Source organism: Ovis aries, chromosome 10 (genome assembly GCF_016772045.2).
Source record: "Ovis aries strain OAR_USU_Benz2616 breed Rambouillet chromosome 10, ARS-UI_Ramb_v3.0, whole genome shotgun sequence".
Taxonomy (NCBI): Eukaryota; Metazoa; Chordata; class Mammalia; order Artiodactyla; family Bovidae; genus Ovis; species Ovis aries.
Window position 1 is genome coordinate 69305342 of NC_056063.1, and position 21388 is coordinate 69326729.

The 21388-nt window shown below is 42.9% G+C and overlaps 1 protein-coding gene and 1 long non-coding RNA gene across 2 annotated transcripts in view; one reads left to right on the plus strand and one right to left on the minus strand.

Annotated features, from left to right (window-relative positions):
* The window catches only part of GPC6 (glypican 6), a 1226659-nt gene that overhangs the window by 1004399 nt on the left and 200872 nt on the right, over window positions 1-21388 (plus strand). The gene's annotated exons all lie outside the window — the stretch shown is intronic.
* Window positions 4404-9417, minus strand: LOC132657305 (uncharacterized). The gene is made up of 2 exons (XR_009595279.1): window positions 9098-9417; window positions 4404-4634 (listed from the first exon to the last, which is right to left on the minus strand). It is a non-coding gene; the product is annotated as an uncharacterized LOC132657305 (long non-coding RNA).

Below are 21388 nucleotides of genomic sequence, written 5' to 3' on the forward strand. Positions count from 1 at the left end.
ATCTAGAAATTAGTAGGGACAAGTCCATAAGGTAGGATAAATGTCCTTACTCTACGATAGCTATCTTCTTAATTCGGAGTGAAGGTTTTCCGTGTGTGTGAGAGAGAGAGAGTCAGTGCTTTCATTGATTAGCACCGTGGTTTTCACCTCTGGAACATCAGAATCATCAGAAAGCTTGTGGAAACACTGATGGCTGAGCCTACCCCCAGAGTTTCTCCTTCAGTAGGTCTGAGACAAGACCTGAGATCTGACATTCATAGTAGTTCCCAGATGATGTATGGAGTTGGCTAGAAGTTCATTCCGATTTTCCAGTAAGATATTATGGAAAAAAACCTGAACGAACTTTTTGGTGAACCCAACAGATGTGGCTGATCTGGAAACCCCACACTTTGAGATTCACTGTATTAGAGATCCCTTGGACTCATCTGTCAAATGTCCTCTTACACTAGGGACCCACAACACTCTTCCCAATGTGCAGGAGAGGAGCCCTAAAACCCTGATTATTATGCTCATCATTGGGGTGGGGGTCTTGTTGAAGGTAATACTTGTTACTATATGAAGAATTTATTTTTCATAAAGAGTCAAAAATTTAGAGCTAAAGGACTTAAAGCATTATGTAACTTAACCTCTTGTCCAAAGATGAAGACAGTGAGGCCTCAAGAGATTAAGTGATGTGGTTAAGGTCTCACTGATGCTTGCTGGTGACTCCAGGATCAAATATATCTGCCTCTGAACTTCCAGTCTTTGCACTGTGCCACCTGGCTTTTGTAACTTTAATTCAGTTACAGTTTCAGTTCAGTTCAGTTCAGTCACTCAGTTGTGTCCGACTCTTTGCGACCCCATGAATTGCAGCATGCCAGGCCTCCCTGTCCATCACCATCTCCCAGAGTTCACTCAAACTCATGTGCATTGAGTTGGTGATGCCATCCAGCCATCTCATCCTCTGTCGTCCCCTTCTCCTCCTGCCCCTAATCCCTCCCAGCATCAGAGTCTTTTCCAGTGAGTCAACTCTTCACATGAGGTGGCCAAAGTACTGGAGTTTCAGCTTCAGCATCTTTCCCTCCAATTTAGGAGACCTCATAAAAGTGACGTGACTGTTGGAGTATATCTGCTCTTTTTTTGACTTGGTTGGGTAGGTCAAGTAGCTACCACTACCTCTCACTTACCAAGCCCCTGCTAAGTTTCTGGCACCAGATTTTATGTGCATTGTTCCATTGACTCTGTACAGCAGCTCCGAGGAATAAGACTATCCTCACTTTCCTGGTGTGGAAACTGAGGTTCAGAGATGTTGCGTGTCTTACTCCCCCCACCCCTGCCCCATCATGCTCTGTAAAAGTGACCGCAGGACAAATGTAAGCTGCAAGATCACCGAGCCAGGCAGTGGAGACCCAATAGTTAGTGCCTCCGCCCCCAAAGGGAACTGGCAAGGTATGTGCTTGGGTGATGTGGGGACAAGGAAGGAGGTGAGGCTCAGAGAAACCTGACAGGCTCCCATCGTGGAAACTGGGATACGGCAGGGGGACTTGATGTCCGGAAAAAGGCAGAAGCTCATGATACTGGAATTGGGTTACAAAGGCACAGGCTGATTTGCAGAAAGGCTTGGTGAGCTGAGCTTGGTCCAAGAGCTGGCCTGTTGTCCTTGGGAGGGTCAAGGCCGGGCGGCTGTAGATGCAGAGCTTTTGCTGGGGCCGCAGACACATGCCCTTGGTTCTGTGCACTTGTCTAGATGTGCAGGGGACCAGCTTTGTGTCTGTAAACAGAAAGTCTTATGTCTCTGCTTTTTTTCTTAATATATATGTTTTTTGAAGTATAGTTGACTTACAATGCTTCCGATGCACAACAAGGTAATTCAGTTATACATAAGCACATATTTATGCTTCTGTTTTAAAACTGGAGTGAACTCCACCACCACACGTTTTCTCAGAGGGGAAGATGGCTGGAAAATGTGCTGGGTTTATTGGTTTTCTCAAGACCATTAGACAGGAGCTAGACTTTGTTTAAATGCCTTCTTCTTTCACCCATTATAATGTTTTAATCAACAATAATGATTGCCACAATTTTCTTAAGCAAAAATCATAAATGAAAAATATAAGATCTGCTTTTCACCTTTTGTTGTCTTGTTTTACCTAGATTTTTATTTTGCCAGTTCTCATTGGTCATTTTTAAATGTGCTGATTAAAAATAATTTAGAACAATAGTCTTGGAAGATTCAGGACTTCTACTTCATAAGGATGCCATAGAAGAAGAGAAAGCAAAATACAGGAGGCAGGTTTCTAGTCTCTCTGCTTCAGGCAACATATGTACCTTTCCTGAAAGAGAGGCTTGGGGCAGAATGAACACACTAGAAACTGAGACAGGCATGTCTCATGCAGTGAATCACCTGCATAATTGGAATTTTAACTTAGCATTTCTGTTTCCAAAGTTGATGGGCCCCCCTCCTTACACATCAAATTGATCAAGGCAGGAATTACCGATTCAAATTTATGGTAGGGCTAAGAAACAGAAAATGGAATGATGAGTCAGAAGGTAGAAGGCCACGTAACTCAAATTTTTTTCAGCATAGATTAAGCATTTATGAACTTCACCAGCACCTCCGCCAGAAAGGTACTCCTTTTAAAAGTAATGTTAATTATTTACACAAGTATTGCTTTTAAAATAGAGGACCTTAGTATCATCCTTACATTTTTTAGATTGATTCAAATCTAAGAATTGATTTTAATGTGAATTTATATATGCAAAAAATGCTTATTGCAGGTCCGCTGTGGGATCTGAAACACCCATTATTCAAGGTGCTGGGGTTACAACAGTGAACAAATGAAGCTATAGTCCAGTAAGGAGAGAAAGACCAAAAATAAGATAAGAAAACTTTATAGAAAAATATAGACGTATATATGTGTGTGTGTGTATGCATATGTATGTATATATAAAATGCTATAATACACATAATAAATAATATATATATATATATATATATATATATCTCTTCTGGAGAAAAAATATGGTTAACTTATTTGTGCCTTACCTTGTAGTACAGAATATAAAAGTTATCCGTGAGTTCCCAGGCCCAGTCTTGCCCAGCGTCTCTGCAGTTTTATGGGGCATACTACATTTGATGAGCTAAATAACTGTTCGACTCACACTGAGCCCCCAGACTGTGTGAGTAGGGAAATGATAGGCCAGTTAACAGGGTTAGAAATAAATACAAATTAGTTCTCCACTCACCCAGCCACCACTGCTCACACTTTCCTGCCCTGCCCCATCCCCCTGCCAAGGTCTCAGAGAAAAGGATGACTATCCCAAGTGAGTCCATGACTCAGTGACTTAGAAAGGCGCCAGACACTGAGGATGCTGGGGAGGGAAGCAAGGCAGTGATGTAATTGACAGCGACTTTGAATGCCCCAGCTCTTGCCGGTTCTGCACCTCTTCCTGGAGACTGGGGTGAATCAGAGCAGTCCAGGGTCACTGGAATCATCTAAAGCTTGACCGCAGACATGGGCCCCTCTCCTCCTGGCTGGTATCGTCTGTTCTGGGCACCAGAGGAGTTTAATATAATGAAAGACTGTCTCCGTGGAATCAATTAGCCCAGCATGCCTCAGAGATTTCTGTGATGTGAGTGGCCGCTTCTTTCAACCAAAGTTTAAAAATGACAACAATGAAGCCATTTCAGTTACAGAGAATCGAGGGCTGTGTTCTAAAGTTTCCCTTGTTCAGATGAGAAGGGACAAGGGAACACCAGTGGGTGCTGTGGGGTCTCACCCAGACCCCTTCAGCGGCTAGTGCACTCTCCCCCATCCTCCTGATCTCCGAGAAAGCCCTGCTCACAAATGCCCCTTCTTCAGAGGAACCCTGTGGCAGCCATTCTGTCTGGGAGAGGTACTTAGCCTTGTTGCATGGCCAGGGGCTGACTAAGACAGGGTCAAGTGTCTGACAAGATCAAGTGTCTGACCTGCTTTCTCATCTTGTTGTTGTTGTCCAGTCACTAAGCCCTGTCCAGCTCTTCACGACCCCATGGACTGCAGCGTGCCAGGCTTCCTTGTCTTTTACCATCTCCCAGAGTTTGCTCAGACTCATGTCCATTGAGTCAACGATCCCATCCAGCCATCTCATCCTTGGTCATCCCCTTCTCCTCCTGCCCCCAATCCCTCCCAGCATCAGGGTCTTTTCCAGTGAGTCAACTCTTCACATGAGGTGGCCAAAGTATTGGAGTTTCAGCTTCAGCATCAGTCTCATCTTAACTTGGACCAAATCTGAGCTCCAGAACTCCCCCTCGGATGAAGCTCAAACTAGTCTTCAGCTGAGGCTAGAACCACTGAAATGTGTCTTGGAGGGTGAGGCAGGGGGCTCCAAGTATCTCTTGTTCTTTATGCCTCAGCACAAGAAAAATTCAGTGAGAGGTACAGTGGTAGATAAGAAGTGATTTATTAGAATAGGATGCTTGTGAGGCTTACAAGTGGGTAGGCGAGAGGGTGCCATGCCCTGAAAACTTAATGGACTATAGTTTTATAACCAAAGGAGAATGGGGAGAGGGATAAGACCATCTTCTTCATCATTCTTGAGTAGGCATCACCCTTCCACCATCCATTTCTCCTCCATGTGGGGTGGAGTTTTCTTATTCCTGCATGGTCAAGCTGGAACTGTCATGAAAAGAAAGTGAACTTGTTAGTTGCTCAGTTGTGTCTAGCTTTTTGCGACCCCATGGACCTTAGCCCTCTAGGCTTCTTTTTTCATGAAATTCTCCAGGCAAGAATACTGGAGTGGGTTGCTACTGGCTTCTCCAAGGGATCTTCCCAACCCAAGGATCGAACCCAGGTCTCCTGCATCGCAGGCGGATTCTTTACCAGAGCCACTGGAGTTTGCTTAATCCTACGTGGTCAAGCCAGAACTGTCATGGTACAGTGGAAGCCACAAGATAAAAAGGCAGTAACTTATACTAAGAATGATGTCATCTCAGGTTGCAGTATAATGCCACCTTTCCCTTATATTTTGTTTTTGAAGTGCCCAGAGAAGCGTGTCCTAGGAATCATTAACTTCCTGAGCTCGCTGAGCAGGATGTGGGTCTCAGGCTCCCATTGTTTTATTGTTTGGGTGCCTGTCTCAGATTTCTGTTGCATAGTTTTGTTGCTAAGCAGGCCTGCTTGGCTTTATGGTTAAACAAACCTGCTTTCCTGAGTGATCATTAACTTAACAGGATTCTCCCATACCTTTTTCTTTACTTATAGTCCCCTAGTGGGATTAACTATTTAATCAGCTACTTTGTCCCTTTACTCTGTCCCTACCAAGACCACAACCCTGCTGAGCATCTTCCTCTCTGCACGTCCTAAAAGCCTTTCCTCCATATATCATGTGTATCCAATCTGTGTCTCAAGCTCTGCTTCCCAGGAGCCTGTCGTTAGACAGGAACAAACATGCATCATTTGCCCACTGTGTCGCCCAGACCTCTGATAGGCAGCATGCATGCTTAGCTCTTTTCATTGTGACTTGTTATCAGAACCCCTTAGTATAAAGGAAGTGAGGCTTAGAGAGGCCAGCAAGTCTTCCTCCTAATCACAATCTCGTAGATGACTCTGAATCCATCCTCTTTCCCTTTGCTCCCTTTGATCCTGTAGTTGTTTCTTTCTTTCCTACTAGATGGCGAAACAACCGCAGTTCATGCATGAATAGTAAGTGCCCCCACGGTTCCTGTTCACCCTGGCAAATGTGAATGTTCCTAATGTTTGTTGCTAAGGCTTCACCATATACCACCCAGAAGCTCTGTCCTATGACTTCATCAAGAGGCCTGATCCCTGGTAGAAATTCAGGACACTGCCGACATCAACTGCCCAGGTGATGGCAGATGTTTCCTTTATTATTCCTCATTTTCTGCTTGGTAAATCAGCATGTGGGCATCTTAAGTGTGCTGAAAATAGTCTCTTTCTTTTGTACAAAATGGTCTCAGGATGGACAGTAAAGAGGAAGAGAGATGTGAAGTTCACACGAGAGCAGAGGGATCCTTGATCTGTTTACTGGGGCAGGAGGAGTGTGCATTTCCTAGTGAGGTGACAGCAACATTGTGATGATCTCATCTGTATTTTCTGTTGAAATCACGGTGCTGTCCTTGTGCATGTGTGCTAAGTCACTTCAGTCGTGTCTGACTCTTTGCAACCCTATGGACTGTAGCCCACCAGGCTCCTCTATCCATGGTATTCGCCAGGCAAACATACTGGAGTGGGTTGCCGTGCCTTCCTCCAGGGCATCTTCTGACCCAGGGATTGAACCTGCATCTCTTACATCTCCTGCATTGACAGGCAGGTTCTTTACCACTAGCGCCACCTGGGAAGCCCAGCACTATCCCCAAGGGGCACCGAATGCTCCCAGAATAGATTATAATTGATAGGGATGCTCTCTCTCTCCCTCTGTCTCTCTTTCTCCCTCCTGTCTAGTTCCTTAGTTATCATGTGGCAGGATGCCTACATTTTTACAGCTCCCATAATAACCAGGATAACCAACTTGGCTGAAGGGATCTTAGGTCTTCATGCAATGCAAAACCAAGATACAGCTGTCTAGAGATGGTCTGTTTTGGAGAACTGGCTCCATGCTGGGTTGATGACTACACTGACCCTGCCTCAGTTCTACCCTGTACTTTAAACATTACTTGTGTACATGGTTGCATTTAAAGTCCATTCTTTCCACTGGACTCACCCTCTTTCAGGAGCCCTTAACAGATGCTGTTAAGGGATTATTGTCTATAAGAAGGCCAGTGTCATAAAAAAGAGAAAGGAATTGTGCCAAAGTAAAAGAGGCTGAGGCACATGCCTCTGAAATACAATGCATGACCTTAGACAGGATCCTTTTTGGAGAAAACGCTGTAAGGATATTCCTGAGTCGGTGGACATGTTAGAATATAGACAATGGGTTAGGTAAAAGTACTGTGTCAGTGTTAAATCTGGTGAGGTTGATACTTACATTTGCTGGTGCATAAGAGCATATCCTTACTCTTAGGAAATACACACTGAAGTATTAAGAGTGAAGCCCACCAAGTGTGCAACTTAATCTCAAACAAGGTAAGTTACATATATTAACACATATGTACTAACATGTGTTGGAGAAGGAAATGGCAACCCACTCCAGTATTCTTGCCTGGGAAATCCCATGGACAGAAGAGCCTAATGGGCTACAGTCCATGGGGTCACAAAGAGTCGGACAGGAATGAGCGTGCACACACACACTAACGTGTACATTCTCACTCACATGTAGTCTCAAATAGTATTCTCAAATAGTATAAATTGCACATATGACTATAAAGTATTCATGTATGTATAGTCACTCTCAGATATATGAGAGAGACAAATAGAGACAGAGAAAGAGGAAGAGAGGAGAGACAGAGAACTGAAAAAACAAATGAGGCAAAAAACTAACAATAGATGATTTGGGGTAGAGAGTATGCAAGTGTTCTTTGTACCATTTTGCAATTTTTCTGTGAGTTTGGGATTATTTCCCGAAGAAACAAACAGCAAGGTTTCCCTTGTGATGCCACAAGGAAATAACTAGGACTGGATTTCAGTGACGACACATGAGAAGCAGTCTCCTTATTTTGACATGTTGAGTATTCTATGGGCTTCCCTGGTGGCTCAAACAGTTAAGAATCTGCCTGCAATGCAGAAGAGCTGAGTTCAGTCCCTAGGTCAGGAAGATCCCTTGGAGAAAGAAATGGCTACCCACTCCAGTATTCTTGCCTGGAGAATTCCATGGACAGAAGAGCCTGGCATTTTATAAGTGAATTGATCCTAGAAACCCAAATGAGGATTGCGTATGTTAAGGATAGATACAAATCTATACAATTCTATGACAAGCTGCTTGGTGTTTTCTGGGAGTTTGAGCAGCACCAGATTGCTAAGTGTGGCTCAAGGATTGCAGACCTTTAAACGACTTGAACCAGTGTCAAGTTTCAGGCTGAGGCATTAGCCGTGTGCGGAACTCACTGAAATAGAGAGCACAGAGGCTCTGCAGAAATTTGGAATGGCAGCCCAAGCTGCGATGAATCAGGAAAGGGGGATGGCCTTTGAAATGACTTTTCTGCCCAATGTGTTATCGTTTGAAAAAACGTTAGAGTAGGGAACAAGAAGCACCTTAAGCTTAAAAAAAAAGAAAAAGTAGAGGCAAGGTTGAAGGAAGCCAAAAAATTGAGACTAATCTTTCCATTTATATAAATCCAACCCTCAGGGCCCCACACTTGCCTGCCTCTTCCATTAATGTCTGGGCAGTAGAGCTCCCTATGGAAAGCTCCTTTTCAGACTTGGAGATGTCAAATTTAGTCTCCAAAGGGAACTGGTGAAGGGAACAATTAGATGGCTATGGAAAGAACTTGGGGTCCAAATCCAGCTAATAAAAATGTGATGCTCATGTAGATTAAATTTCCTCGTGTATGGAACACAAGTTTGTGTGCTGGATCAATATGAAAAAATATCCTTTTGTAACTTGATCAGAAGACATCTATTGAGCATGAGTGTAAAACCTGTCTCATATTAATATTTTGCTCCAGTCTTCATCCCTCACTATTCAGTTTTTGAGGTTTTTTTAAGAATTGTGTTTACAGGGAAATGCCCACTTGATCATCAAATAATATATTTTAGGTAGCGTTTGCCTAGTTCAGCATGCTAGGATATTTTACAGAGAAATTGCTTAAATCCAATGCTGAAAGGCAACCACTTCAGGGGAGGGGGGGCGGAAATATATATATATATATGTTAACTGATAAACAAGGCCTCCGCCACATGCTAGTCAATCTTTGGGGCAAATAACAGAACAATCTATAAAGTATAGAGGATAAAAGCAGTCGGAACTCCACTCTCTGCGCTGGCGTTTTGCCACGTGTAAAACCCTGTCTTGCTAACAGTACGGTGGAACCTCTAACAGCCCAGAGTGGGTGGCTTCTCATTTTTATATGTCATCGGAAAGATGGAATGCCAAGAGCATGTCTGGGGTCTGGGTTTAGCACAAGCTCAGGGGAGAGGGTACCGCATAGTCAATCACTTCCCACATAAGCCAGACTTTCCCCTAACGATTAATCAAAGTGCCAGGAAAACATGGGCCTGTGTTTCGCATCCCACGACACCCTTACCGCAGGCGGGCTCAGCTTTTGTGATGCAGTGATACGTCAAGGTGTTGTGCCTGGATGTCCGAGTGTCCATAAAGAACCCGCCTCTGCCATCCTGAGGCCCCGGCCGAAATGACCTCATGGGTGGGCCTGGGCCACCCAGATTGCTCAGACCGTAAAGCATCTGCCTACAATGCAGGAGACCTGGGTTCAATCCCTGGGTCGGGAAGATCTCCTGGAGAAGGCAATGGCAACCCACTCCAGTATTCTTGCCTGGAAAATCCCATGTTCGGAGGAGCCTGTTAGGCTACAGTCCATGCGGTCGCAAAGAGTCAGACAGGACTGAGCGACTTCACTTTCACTTTCACCCAGAGAACCTGACTGTGCGCCTCAGTGCTGCCCTCTGCTGGAGATACAGCTTTCATGTCAGGGGTTAAGGTTGACGTGTAAGCATTTTTAAGGCGGGGTGCCGGTCCCCGGTAGAGACATTCCAGAAACTAAACCTTCAGTAGAGGATACCATGTTAATCAAGGTTCTCCGGAGAAACAGAACCAGTAGGAAATATAAATATACATAAGAGGTATTTATTATAGGAACTGACTCTTGTGGGTTTTGCTATGTCGCTTCAGCCATGTCCGACTCTGCGACCCTATGGACTGTAGCCCACCAGGCTCCTCTGTCCCTGGGATTTTTCAGGCCAAGAATACTGGAGTGGATTGCCATTTCCTCCTCTAGGAGCTCTACCCAGCCCGACCCAGGGATCAAACCCAGGTTTCTTATGGCTCCTGCTGGTTCTTTACCACTAGCGCCACCTGGAATTTTGGAAGGCATTCTTATTTATTTTTAGTTTAAAAAGCATGTTCTTTTCCTTCTTTTTTTCATTTTGTTTATTGTTTAACTGGAGTATAGTTGCTTTACAATGTTGTATTCGTTTCTGCTGTACGATGAAGTGAATCAGTTGTGTGTCTACATCTATCTCCTCCCTCTTGAGCTTCGCTCCCCCTAGCTCCCATCCCACCCCTCAAGGTCATCACGGACACCAAGCTGAACTCCCTGGGCTATACAGCAGCTTCCCAGCAGCTATCTGTCTTACACATGGGAGTGAATATATGTCAGTGGCACTTTCTCCATTCATCCCACCTCCTCTTTTCCCCTCCCTGCACCCACAAGTCTTGCTTTAGAGTACTGAGTGAGGCGACTCAAGGAATTTGTGGAATCCAGAAATAAAACCCTGATTTCTGGGATCAGGGCTCCTAGGCTAAGAGCCCCATGGGATAACATTCAGAGAACTCGAGTCAACATTGCGATACTTTTTGTGTGTACGTATACATTTCCTTTCCTATTTTATTCAACTCCAAAAGCATCCTGAGTTCAGTCTTCATTCTTCACCACAATTAGAAAAGGGAAACCATTATTCGAAGGGTTTGTTAGCAGCTCTGCTCCTGTTTCCTAATAGTCTGTGTAGTTCTAATGACCTGAATGCCACACAGGAGGCCTTTGTAATGGAGCTTTGTCACCACAGGAGCTGTGCAGAGTGAGTGTTACTTAATCACAGCCACCGAAGATGAAAAATGCAGTGTTTCTGAAGGAAGCTGGTGAGGCTGTAATTTTAAAATGCCACTAATGTAATGTAGAGTGGGAGGAGGCTTCCATTTCGGGCCTTTTTTTTATCCCACAGTTTGAATGCTTTTGGTGAAAATAAAAATTTCTAAATGGCATCCTTGATAATAGAACCCGAGGCAAAGTGAAACTTCTGAGTGTGCCGAATGTGCAGAGCACACCTGGTAACTGTGTGACTTGAGGGGGAGGGTCCACGGGGCTGGCTGGGGTGCAGGAACAACCCCGGGGCAGAAAAACTACCTGTCACCTGGTGGGTTGGCCAAGTACTGGGAAAAAAAAAAATAAGTTTCATTTGAAAATGCTTATTCAAAATCAGTAAGATAAAAATATTGAAGTCAATATAATCATTTTTGTGGTGCCTTTAAATTCAAGCCCTGTATCTCTTTAATTATTTCAGTTGCTGACCCAAGCTTGTGTCCACCGTTGGGCAGATCCTCTTTGCTCTTTAGAGTGATCTGTTGGCCAAATTCTGGGTGTGGGCTAGAGCATATATTCTGTATTCTTATTTCATAAGTTATTTTTTGTACTTGGGTCTGAGTCTGTAACATGTTATGGCCACAATCCCCGTGCAGCTTAGGCTCTAGTGAGGAAAATAGACATTGAAAATGAAATTACAAGTGTGAGTGCTGTTACCTATGGAAAGTATAGAATAAACAGGAGCATATAAGGACAAGGTGCTAACCTCGTTTTAGGGTCAGAGAGTGTTATATATAATTGCATATGAGGATACATAGATTTATTTTGAAAATTTTTTTTTGAAATTTATTTTGAAAAATATGTACATGTACACATATGTATATACTCATATGTGCCTATACTCATATGCATATATATGTTATAAGGTTGCCAAATTTGACAAGTAAAACAATAAGATGCACCATTAAATCTAAATTTCAGATAAATGAGTAATTTTTAAATTTAGATATGTACCATGCAATACCCGGGACACAATTACACTAAAAGAGTGTTGAGCATCTGAAATTCAGGTATAACAAGATGCCCTGTATTTTTTTTATGACAACCTTAATATTTGTGTGTGTATGTGTGTGTGCATACACCCTCCCACAAACATACACCCAGCCAAGGGCAAAACTTGGATAGAAGGATGTGAGAATTAGACAATATCTAGAAACAAGATTTGTGAATATAATACCTAAACCTTATTCATAGAAGCAAGAGTTGTGATTTCAACTAATGAAGTTATATTTTCCAAATCAAGGGCCTTATCTCCCTCTCATAAGAGTGATTCTATGCATGTCTGTCTACAGTATGGTTTGTGATAACCTTGGGATAGTTCCTTAATGGAAAATCTTCGGCTCGCTCATCTACAAAATGGGGATGATATGGTAACCACGCCGTAGAATTGTCATGAGGATTCCCTGAAACTCCATGCAGCCACAGGAAGAGAATACGAGCTGTGAGATGTATGGGAGGGAAACCTGGCCCCCACTGCACAGTCTCTAATGTCGTCTGAATCAATCACCATCTCAGAAGTTAGTCCAGGTGTTTCTCGAACGTTCTGAGAAACACAGCAAGAGTTCCAACGTCCTCACATAAAGAATGGTATTTGGGGAGTGACAGAGGTGTGGCTTTGGAAAAGCAGAACCCACAGCAGCCATAGGTAGGAGAAGATTCAGCAGCAGTAAAAGCAGGGCTTTCCTTAAGATATGCTCCAAAGCCAAAATCTGCTTTGTGCTCAGAATGTTTGTTCCATGTGCTGAGAGCATCTCAAGGCTATGAGAACAAATTTCTCTTTGATGCTGACACATTAAAATAGATATCCCTCTATGTTCTTTGTAGTCAAAAGATAGATGGCCTTTGAGACACTCTGTCACGGGTGAAATAGGTTTTGTCATTATCAGAGAGAGAGAGCCAGGCCATACTCCATACCATAATTAATTTGAATAACCTTTTGAGGTCTGGTTTTTTGGTTTTTTTTTTCTATTTTTTCACTCAAGGCTTAGAACACAGGAAAATTATTTATAAAAAAGAAGTTGTTTTTTCTTTAAACAAGTAAGGACTTAAATTTTTTTTTTATTTTGGCTGCAGAAAAACAGCCCATACAATTATGTTTTCAAAGCCAGCTGCATTTTGAAAGCCACAAAGCCAAGTGCATGCTATATAAAGATGTTATATTGTACCTTTACTTCTTGACAACTGTCATTAATCTGTAATTTCTGAGTAAGGAACCAAATTTTTTTGAGCATCTTCTAGTGAAGTGTGTCCAAATGTAACAATGGGAAGTTTCATTTTAAGATTACTGGGTGATTTTGGACACACAACTCTGACCTTTACCTTTGAAGCTATGTCCTGCCTGGCGTCCACTTTTTCCAGGACTGCAGTAAACCTGTCAAGTTAATTGCTGGTGGAGTTGGAACTAACTGGAACAAGCTGAAGAATTTTATCCAAGTGATTAGTGGACTTCAGACTGCTTGTCAAAACTACGTTGTGTCATAAGAGTTGGCATAATCCTACCGGATGCTACTTAAATATGCCCTTATGTGGTTCCTTTACTATTTCAACCCAGAGCAGCCACACAATAGTATTTAACTGGAGAGGAACTTCACTTTCGTATCTGGAACTTTAACCCAAGTTACATAAAAAGTAGGAAATGCCAGCAATTTGAAAAGGAGACACATATTAGTTGCCCTTTGTTAATCTGCTAGTCACTTAGTCAGATGGTATGTCTGATCCGTAAAGGTCTGATCTGATGATATGTCTGATCAATGATGGGATTTCCACATCTCTGATTAGAAGAAAATAAATGTTGGCTTATGGTCTTTCATGGGTTTCCCCAATAGCTCAGCGGTAAAGAATCTGCCTGCCAAAGCAGAAGACACAGGAGAGGTGGGTTCAATCCCTGGGTCAGGAAGATCCCCTGGAGAAGGAAATGGCAACCCACTCCAGCATGCCTGCTGAGGAAATTCCCATGGACAAAGGAGCCTGACAAGCTACAGTCCCATGGGGGTCACCAAGGGTCAGGCATGACTGAGCAAGAGAAAGGGAACTTTTTAACGGGAGGATAATTGCTTTGCAATATTGTGTTAGTCTCTGCCATACATCAACATGAATCAGTCACAGGTATACGTATATCCCCTCCTTCTTGAACCTCTCTCCCACCTCCCAACCCATTCCAAACCTCTAGGCTGTCACAGAGCACTGGATTTGAGTTCACTACATCATAACAGGAAATTCCCACGGGCTGTCTGTTTTACATATGGCAATGTATATGTTTCCATGCCACTGTCTCAATTCGTCCCACGCTCTCCTCGTCTCACTGGGACCACACGTCTCTTCTCTGTGTCTGTGTCTCCATTGCTGTCCTGCAAATAGGTTCATCTGCACTAACCATCTTCCTAGATCCCACACATATGTGTTAATAAGCAGTATTTGATATTTGTTTTTCTCTTTCTGACTTACTTCACTGTGTATAATAGGTTCTAGGTTCATCCACCTCATTAGAACTGACTCAAATGTATTCCTTTTCATGATCAAGCAATATTCCATTATATGTGTATATGCACCACAGCTTCTTCATCCATTCATCTGTCAATGGACATCTGGGTTGCTTCCATGTCCTGACTTGCCTTTTATTAACTTTTCTTTTATACTGGAGTGTAGTTGATGAGCAATGTTATGATAGTTTCAGGTGTCATTTAACTCTAATTACTCCCTAAAAGTCCTATTTCCAAATACAGTCACATTGGGGGATTAGGATTCCAATATAAGATCTTGCGAGCAGGGCAACACAATTCCATCCATAACAATAACCAAGAATAAAACATAGTATTTGTGTTTTGGAAAATTTACTCTTATGCTTCTGGTATATAAATGTTCTTCGGTCATCCGTGATAAATATGCATTTAGTGTCAAAACACTGAACAGAATATTTTACTAAGAAATGTAAATTTTCAGTGATGTAAAAGAATGCCCTATGCTTTCTAGAGCAAATATTTGTAGCTGATGTTGAACATTGTAAATGTTGACTTGTTTTCAGAATGTTGCTCTTATGCAGATGTCTTTTGCAAGAAAAAATATTTTCAGCATAATTGTACCCTATAAAACACTAATCATTGGTCTATGACATGAGCTCTAGCACTGATCAAATTCTATTTACCAGAATATAATGGCTGTAAACAGTGAACGTTTGTAGCTGTTTCAGCTAAGGGTTTTTTGTTTTTTTTTTTTTCCTGGAACCAGAATTATAAAGTATAACAGCTTAGGCTCACAATCTGTAAAATGATGAACACTAGTTATATTTAATGAAAAAGCAATAGATCGGGCCTCTGGTGAAAGTCTTCATTCAAAGAATGGGTTGAGAAGCAGGTGTGTGCAAAGTCGCTTCAGTCATGTCCTACTCTGTGTGACCCTGTAGATCGTAGCCCGCCAAGCTTCTCTGTCCATGAGATTCTCCAGGCAAGAATACTGGAATGGGTTGCCATGCCTTCCTCCAGGGTATCTGCTCTTCTTGACCCGGAAATCTAACCCACGTCTCCTGCATTACAGGCAGATTCTTTACCACTGAGCTACCAGGGAAGCCCTAAGAAGCAGATGAAAGCCTTAAATCAGCCTCTCTGAGCCTCAGTTTTACTTTCTATAAAGAAGTTATCTTTAGGGCCCTTCCAAAAATATAATAGTAATAAAATGGAAAGATGAGTTGATAAATTTGGAGAGTGGATATCCCTTGCTAAAAGGTAGTTGAAATAAGTTAAAATTCAGGTGATACTGGTGGGCTGTTTGGATTATACGATTATAAACAAGCCTCCCACAGGAAGTCATACAAGCTAGATTTTAGAAACTGTATTATATGAATCAAAGTCTCAGGCTTTACCCACCTTGGCAGAGACAAACTTGGTGACCACGTCCAGCCTTTTCCCATTTCTAATTGCAATGCATCTGTAATTGAAAGATGCCTTCAGGGAAGTGTACTCTTGACCGGCCTTCTGCTTGAACAACATCACCCTCACACACATTTCACATGAGATTTCACTACTCTGACAAGTTACACACCTTCAGTGTGAGACCATGGTGATCTTGCAGCTGTTTGTTCAACCCCCTGCTGGAGCTGGGATTCACACCCTGAATCTGTTATTTCTTGAGTGAATTCAGATTAAATCTTGGTTCTCATTATATTCTATGGCGCAGCTGCCTAAAGATTCACCACCACTAACAGAGAGAGGACTTCCTCCAGATAATAACCCACAGGAAATCTCTTTTATGAATCAGACAAAACAGTAGAGCCACCCCACTGTGGAGTTTGGGATGGTGTCAGGCCAGGCTGCCGTTATGATCTGTTTCACCACATGCTTGTTGACCAGACTTTGTGCTAGAAGCTACAGCAGGCATCTGGGGAGGAGTGACTTGTGTGGGGTCAGACTCATGGTCTGTCCACAAGGGACCTTACCAGGCCTGATATCCTCAGCTGAAACCTGCCTTATCTCCCTTTCACAACAGAGAGAGGCGGAAGTCGAATGTATAAATGCGTTGCTGAAGCATCTACTCTTTCTAGTAGTATTTGCTAAGTTGGTTTGGACTCAACTCCTCTGAGTCAGGGTGAAAATGCCTAAGTCATCATTTCTAATGGATTTACCATGGACTTACATGGGAGAATGAAAAGAGGTAGATTAGAGTTCATATCCGCGTGCTTTCACCTCTTAGTCTTTAGTCACACAATTCTGATTAGCTTCAGTTTTCTCATGTGTAAATTTTCAGCAACACCACTCACTTCATAGAGCGAAGTGAGGTTTCCTATAGGCAAGATAGCAAGGTGCCTTGGAGTGAATCCAGCTACACTGCACGTTAGCTGGGTGACTCAGCCATGGTAATTTCCTTATCTGTAAAATAGGATGGTAAGAATAGTTCTTCTTGCATAGGGCTGTTTGAGGATTAGGTCAGTAAATGATACACACAAAGCACCTGAACGGTGCTTGGCACCCAGCAAGCCCTCAGTCAATGCCACTTTGTACTGGTCAACAGAATCCACCTCTCCTTGGAGATACTCAACGAATGTCCCTTCCTCTTTCTTTTTTCTTCTCCAAATTGCCCTCCTTAAGGCACACATAGAAACTGGAAGGCAGGGTTATGCTGTGTTAACAGCTGTTCTATGAATTTCCAGAATCTTCCTGTGAGTCCACTTCAGGAAATGGTCTTTGGGAGCCACAAAGTAGAGGAGAGATAAACCTTTGGAAAATAATTTCTAAAAATAATATCTTAAATACACAAACTCACAAAGCTGGGTAGCCTTGGGGCAAGTCCCTTAACCCCTCTATTCTTCGAATGAAGGTATTGAAATAAATTGTCTGTGGATCCTTTCCAGCTACCATAATACATTTGTCCATCATCACTGATCACAAGTGGGTGCCCAAGGCCATCTCTGTTGGTGAGAATATAGCATTGGGACCAAAGTTAATTGTGATATAAGCTGTAACCTCAGATAAATGGCTTGTATTTGTAAATTGTGAGTCCCACATGGAGCAGGTGAGGATATGTATGATTCAGTTCAGTTCAGTTAAGTCACTCAGTCGTGTCTGACTCTTTGTGATCCCATGAATCACAGCACGCCAGGCCTCCCTGTCCATCACCAACTCCCGGAGTTCACTCAGACTCACGTCCATCAAGTCATTGATGCCATCCAGCCATCTCATCCTCTATTGTCCCCTTCTCCTCCTGCCCCCAATCTCTCCCAGCATCAGAGTCTTTTCCAATGAGTCAACTCTTCACATGAGGTGGCCAAAGTATTGGAGTTTCAGCTTCAGCATCATTCCTTCCAAAGAAATCCCAGGGCTGATCTCCTTCAGAATGGACTGGTTGGATCTCCTTGCAGTCAAAGGGACTCTCAAGAGTCTTCTCCGTGATTAATTATGTTCAAATCCATCAGCGACTCAGAATCATACCCTAATGATGCTGAGCCTGTAGCTTTGTTTTCAACATATGCTGGAAAGTAAATCTGCATATTATTGAGCAAACTGTGTTTGGAGGAGATGTTTGAAATAATGATCCTCGTTCTTTATAGTCAGCGCTACTATGGGAAGTCAGTTTTTAATGGTGTCTCTATTCAAGTAAAGATCTGATGGTGGAAGATTTAAAGGTAAAGCAATATGGCAGGAATGAAAGAGAGACTTTTAGTAGGGGCATGCCGGTTTGCAGTGTTGGAAAAACTCAATAGATTGAGTTGACAGACTTTTTAATATCCTTAAAAATTCTTGGTATAGGTTTTGGGGATGATCTGTATTGATTGGTGTTGAAGAACAACTAAATTGAAGTATTCTGAGGTATTCGTTGCATCGATGCCAAAGGCCAGAATTATTTCCACGCCCCACATTCAGTTTGAACAACAAGGCACAGGGTTGTTGGAGGGAAGTGGAGACCACGTGAGATGGCCGGGGCCCAATAAAGCCTGCATCCTAGTGATGGAAGGAAAGAGGCAGTGCTAGGAGGTACCGTGGGCAGAGCCAGAAGTAACAGCACTTGACAGTTGACTGATTCCATTACAGGACCTAACAAAGTGATTAACATCAGATAAATTAAGGGGCTCCTTGGAAAACTGCAACGTTATCAGGGGCTGTCAGAGAGGTTGCTTCAAGTTAGCATACAGACATGCGGCCCTCATGCTTCCTCAGGCCAAATGTTCCAGCTCTGACTTGAGTGATCAGACTGATCTGATCTCCAGGCCGCTCACAGAGACCAAGACATCAAGGAGTCAGGGGGTCTGACAGTGATGTATTATGTGATGCGATGCTGAGGCTGATTACCATGCAGGCCACAGAAATGTGTCGCCTCCTGAATATGCTGACATTGGCGTGGGATGGGGAGCAGACGGAACCCCGGCTCAGCGATGTTAGTAGCAAACACAGGAAGGCAGCCCCTCCTGGAATGGCCTGTGTTTGAGACTGGGATGCTTAACATCGGAAGTAACCTCACAGTCCAGGCCACTGCTGTTTTCCAGAATATGAAACACAACAGAAAATATCTTAGCAGATGATGTATTGCCTCTTCTGGCTGCATGTTGTTGTTGTTCAATTGCTCAGTCGTGTCCGACTCTGTGACCCAACCCCATGCATTGCGGCACACCAGGCTTCCCTGTCCTTCACCATCTCCTTTTGCTTACAAAACAGGAAACCTGGGTTCGGTTCCTGGTTCTTGAAGATCCCCCTGAAGAAGGGAATGGCAACCCACTCCAGTGTTCTTGCTTGGGAAATCCCATGGACAGACTCTAGCCTGGTGGGCTAGGGTCCAGGGGGTCGCCAGGAGTCAGACATGACTGAGCAACTAACAGATTCACTTTCACTTCTCTCACTTTTCAGCTCTTATTAGGTATAAACTATGATAAAGATTCCAAATATATTTCCTGATCACTTACTGAAGTGTACTTGGAAGCTGTAGTGAGCAGCAGCCATTCAATAAAATCATCATTAAGATGTCAACGTGATAAATGCAAAATAGGACACAAACTGGATAATTCAATGAGCAGTGGGTTCTAAAACAGTTCATAATTTTGCTGCTCCTCTGACACTTATATATTGCCATGTAGCACTAGTTTTCTTCAGGTGAATTAATGGCCTATCTTCATTGCTCAATCACATTGTAAATTCCTTTAAAACAGACTGTCATAAGTTAAAATTCTTTGTAAATTCTTGACAGTTTCAATTTGGCATAATAAGAGCTAAAGGTGATCATACTGAGGTATTAATTTCACTAAATCAAAAGATACTCAAGGGACTTTCCTGGTGGTCCAGTGGTTAAGACTCTGTGCGTCCACTGCAAGGGATGCAGGTTCAGTCCCCAGTCAGGGAAGTATCACATGCCGTGCAGAGTGGTCAAAGCCACTTGTCTATCAAGCACATTTATATCATCAAACTGAAATAAGGAAAAGCCTGAAATAGTAAAAGATATGCAAGTTGTCATAGCTGCAAGAAAAGGCAAGAGGCATTGAGACAAAGAAATACCAGACAGAGGAGAAACGGACTTCACTGAGTGAGCAACTGAATGAAGTGATGGAGGTGACTGCGCTGGAACTTGCCTCAGAGGAGTGGCTGGTGCTCAGGAAGGTGAGATCGGCAGAGCCCAGGAGTAAATGGGGGAGGAGGCCTCTGATGGTGGAAGCGGGGAGCCCCATGTGAAGGCTTCTAAGTGCAAGGGTCTTTTTCTAGAGCCGCCGCTGCTGCTGCTAAGTCCCTTCATTCATGTCCGACTCTGTGCGACCCCGTAGACGGCAGCCCACCTGGCTTCCCCATCCGTGGGATTCTCCAGGCAAGAACACTGGAGTGGGTTGCCATTTCCTTCTCCAATGCATGAAAGTGAAACGTGAAAGTGAAGTCGCTCAGTCATATCCGACTCTTCGTGACCCCATGGACTGTAGCCCACCAGGCTCCTCTGTCCATGGGATTTTCCAGGCAAGAGTACTGGAGAGGGTTGCCATTACCTTCTCCATTTTCTAGAGCAATAGAAAATAAAAAGAAAACTCTCTATGATGACCAGAAAATAATCTTATTTCCAGACCCTTATGGCTGATAGCATTAGAGAAAAATCACCAGATTGCTTGATCAGACAGTCTAGGGTCACTCTTTGTGAACCCTTGTACTAAGTTGGCCAAAAAGTTCATTTGAGTTTTTTCATAAGATGTTATGCAAAAAATAAATAAATAAATACATAAATTCAAAATGAACTTTTTGGCCAACCCAATAAATGTCCCCAAAACAGTAGATTAGTAGGGCCTACATTTATAGGAGGGCTTCCCTGTGGCTCAGCAGTAAAAGAATCTGTCTGCCAATGCAGGAGACCTGGGTTCAACCCCTGGATCAGGAAGATCTGCCAGAGAAGAAAATGGCAACCCACTCCAACATTCTTGCCTGGAGAATCCCATGGACAGAGGAGCCTGGTGGGCTACAGTCCACGGGGTCACAAAGAGTCAGATGTGACTTAGTGACTAAACAACATTTATAGTTCTAGAATTAAAAACGAATCAGATCCAGGTTTCACTAGATCCTCTTTAGTCTGTAAAGTAAAAGAGAAGCACAATAAAAATTCAGAAGGGGAGCACGTATGCACAATTGTTGTGAATAGAATCCCTGAAAGAATGCATTTTTATTGTTTCTGGAAAGCAATAAGAAGCTTCGTACAATTACATTATCGCGAATTATGACTTCCTGTTGTTTTCCAGAGTTTGTAAAAAATAAATGATATGTCATATCTAATCTCCTTTGTCCTTAGATTCACCATAATAAATATTAAGGTAGTGCATTTATTACAGTGCTTTTCACTTGAAAGACAATACCCATTAATTTTAAACCTGTGACATTCCCTCCAACACAGCATTTGAACATTGCTGTCTCAATTCTAAATTATTTTTATACAGGCTAGATCAGGCCTGGGGATGGGACACCACAATTACTTTCAATCTCAGAACTCGTGTTTTTCTTTACTTCCAGAAAATTTTCAACTAGTATCTCTCCAAATTTCCTCTCTGCTGTCTTCTCCATTTTCATTTCCATCAGATGCTTGTGGGAGTTTCTCAATTTGTACTTTATACCTTGTAACTGTTCTTTCATATTTCCTATCACTTCATCGCTATGGCTTCCCCCACCCCTTTCTATAGGTTTTCTGTCACTGCTCTGTTTGCAGACAGGGAGGGGTACCTTAAAGTATGAGTTCACTCCACCATTTTCACCAAGGTCTCAGCAAAATGAGTGTCCTTTT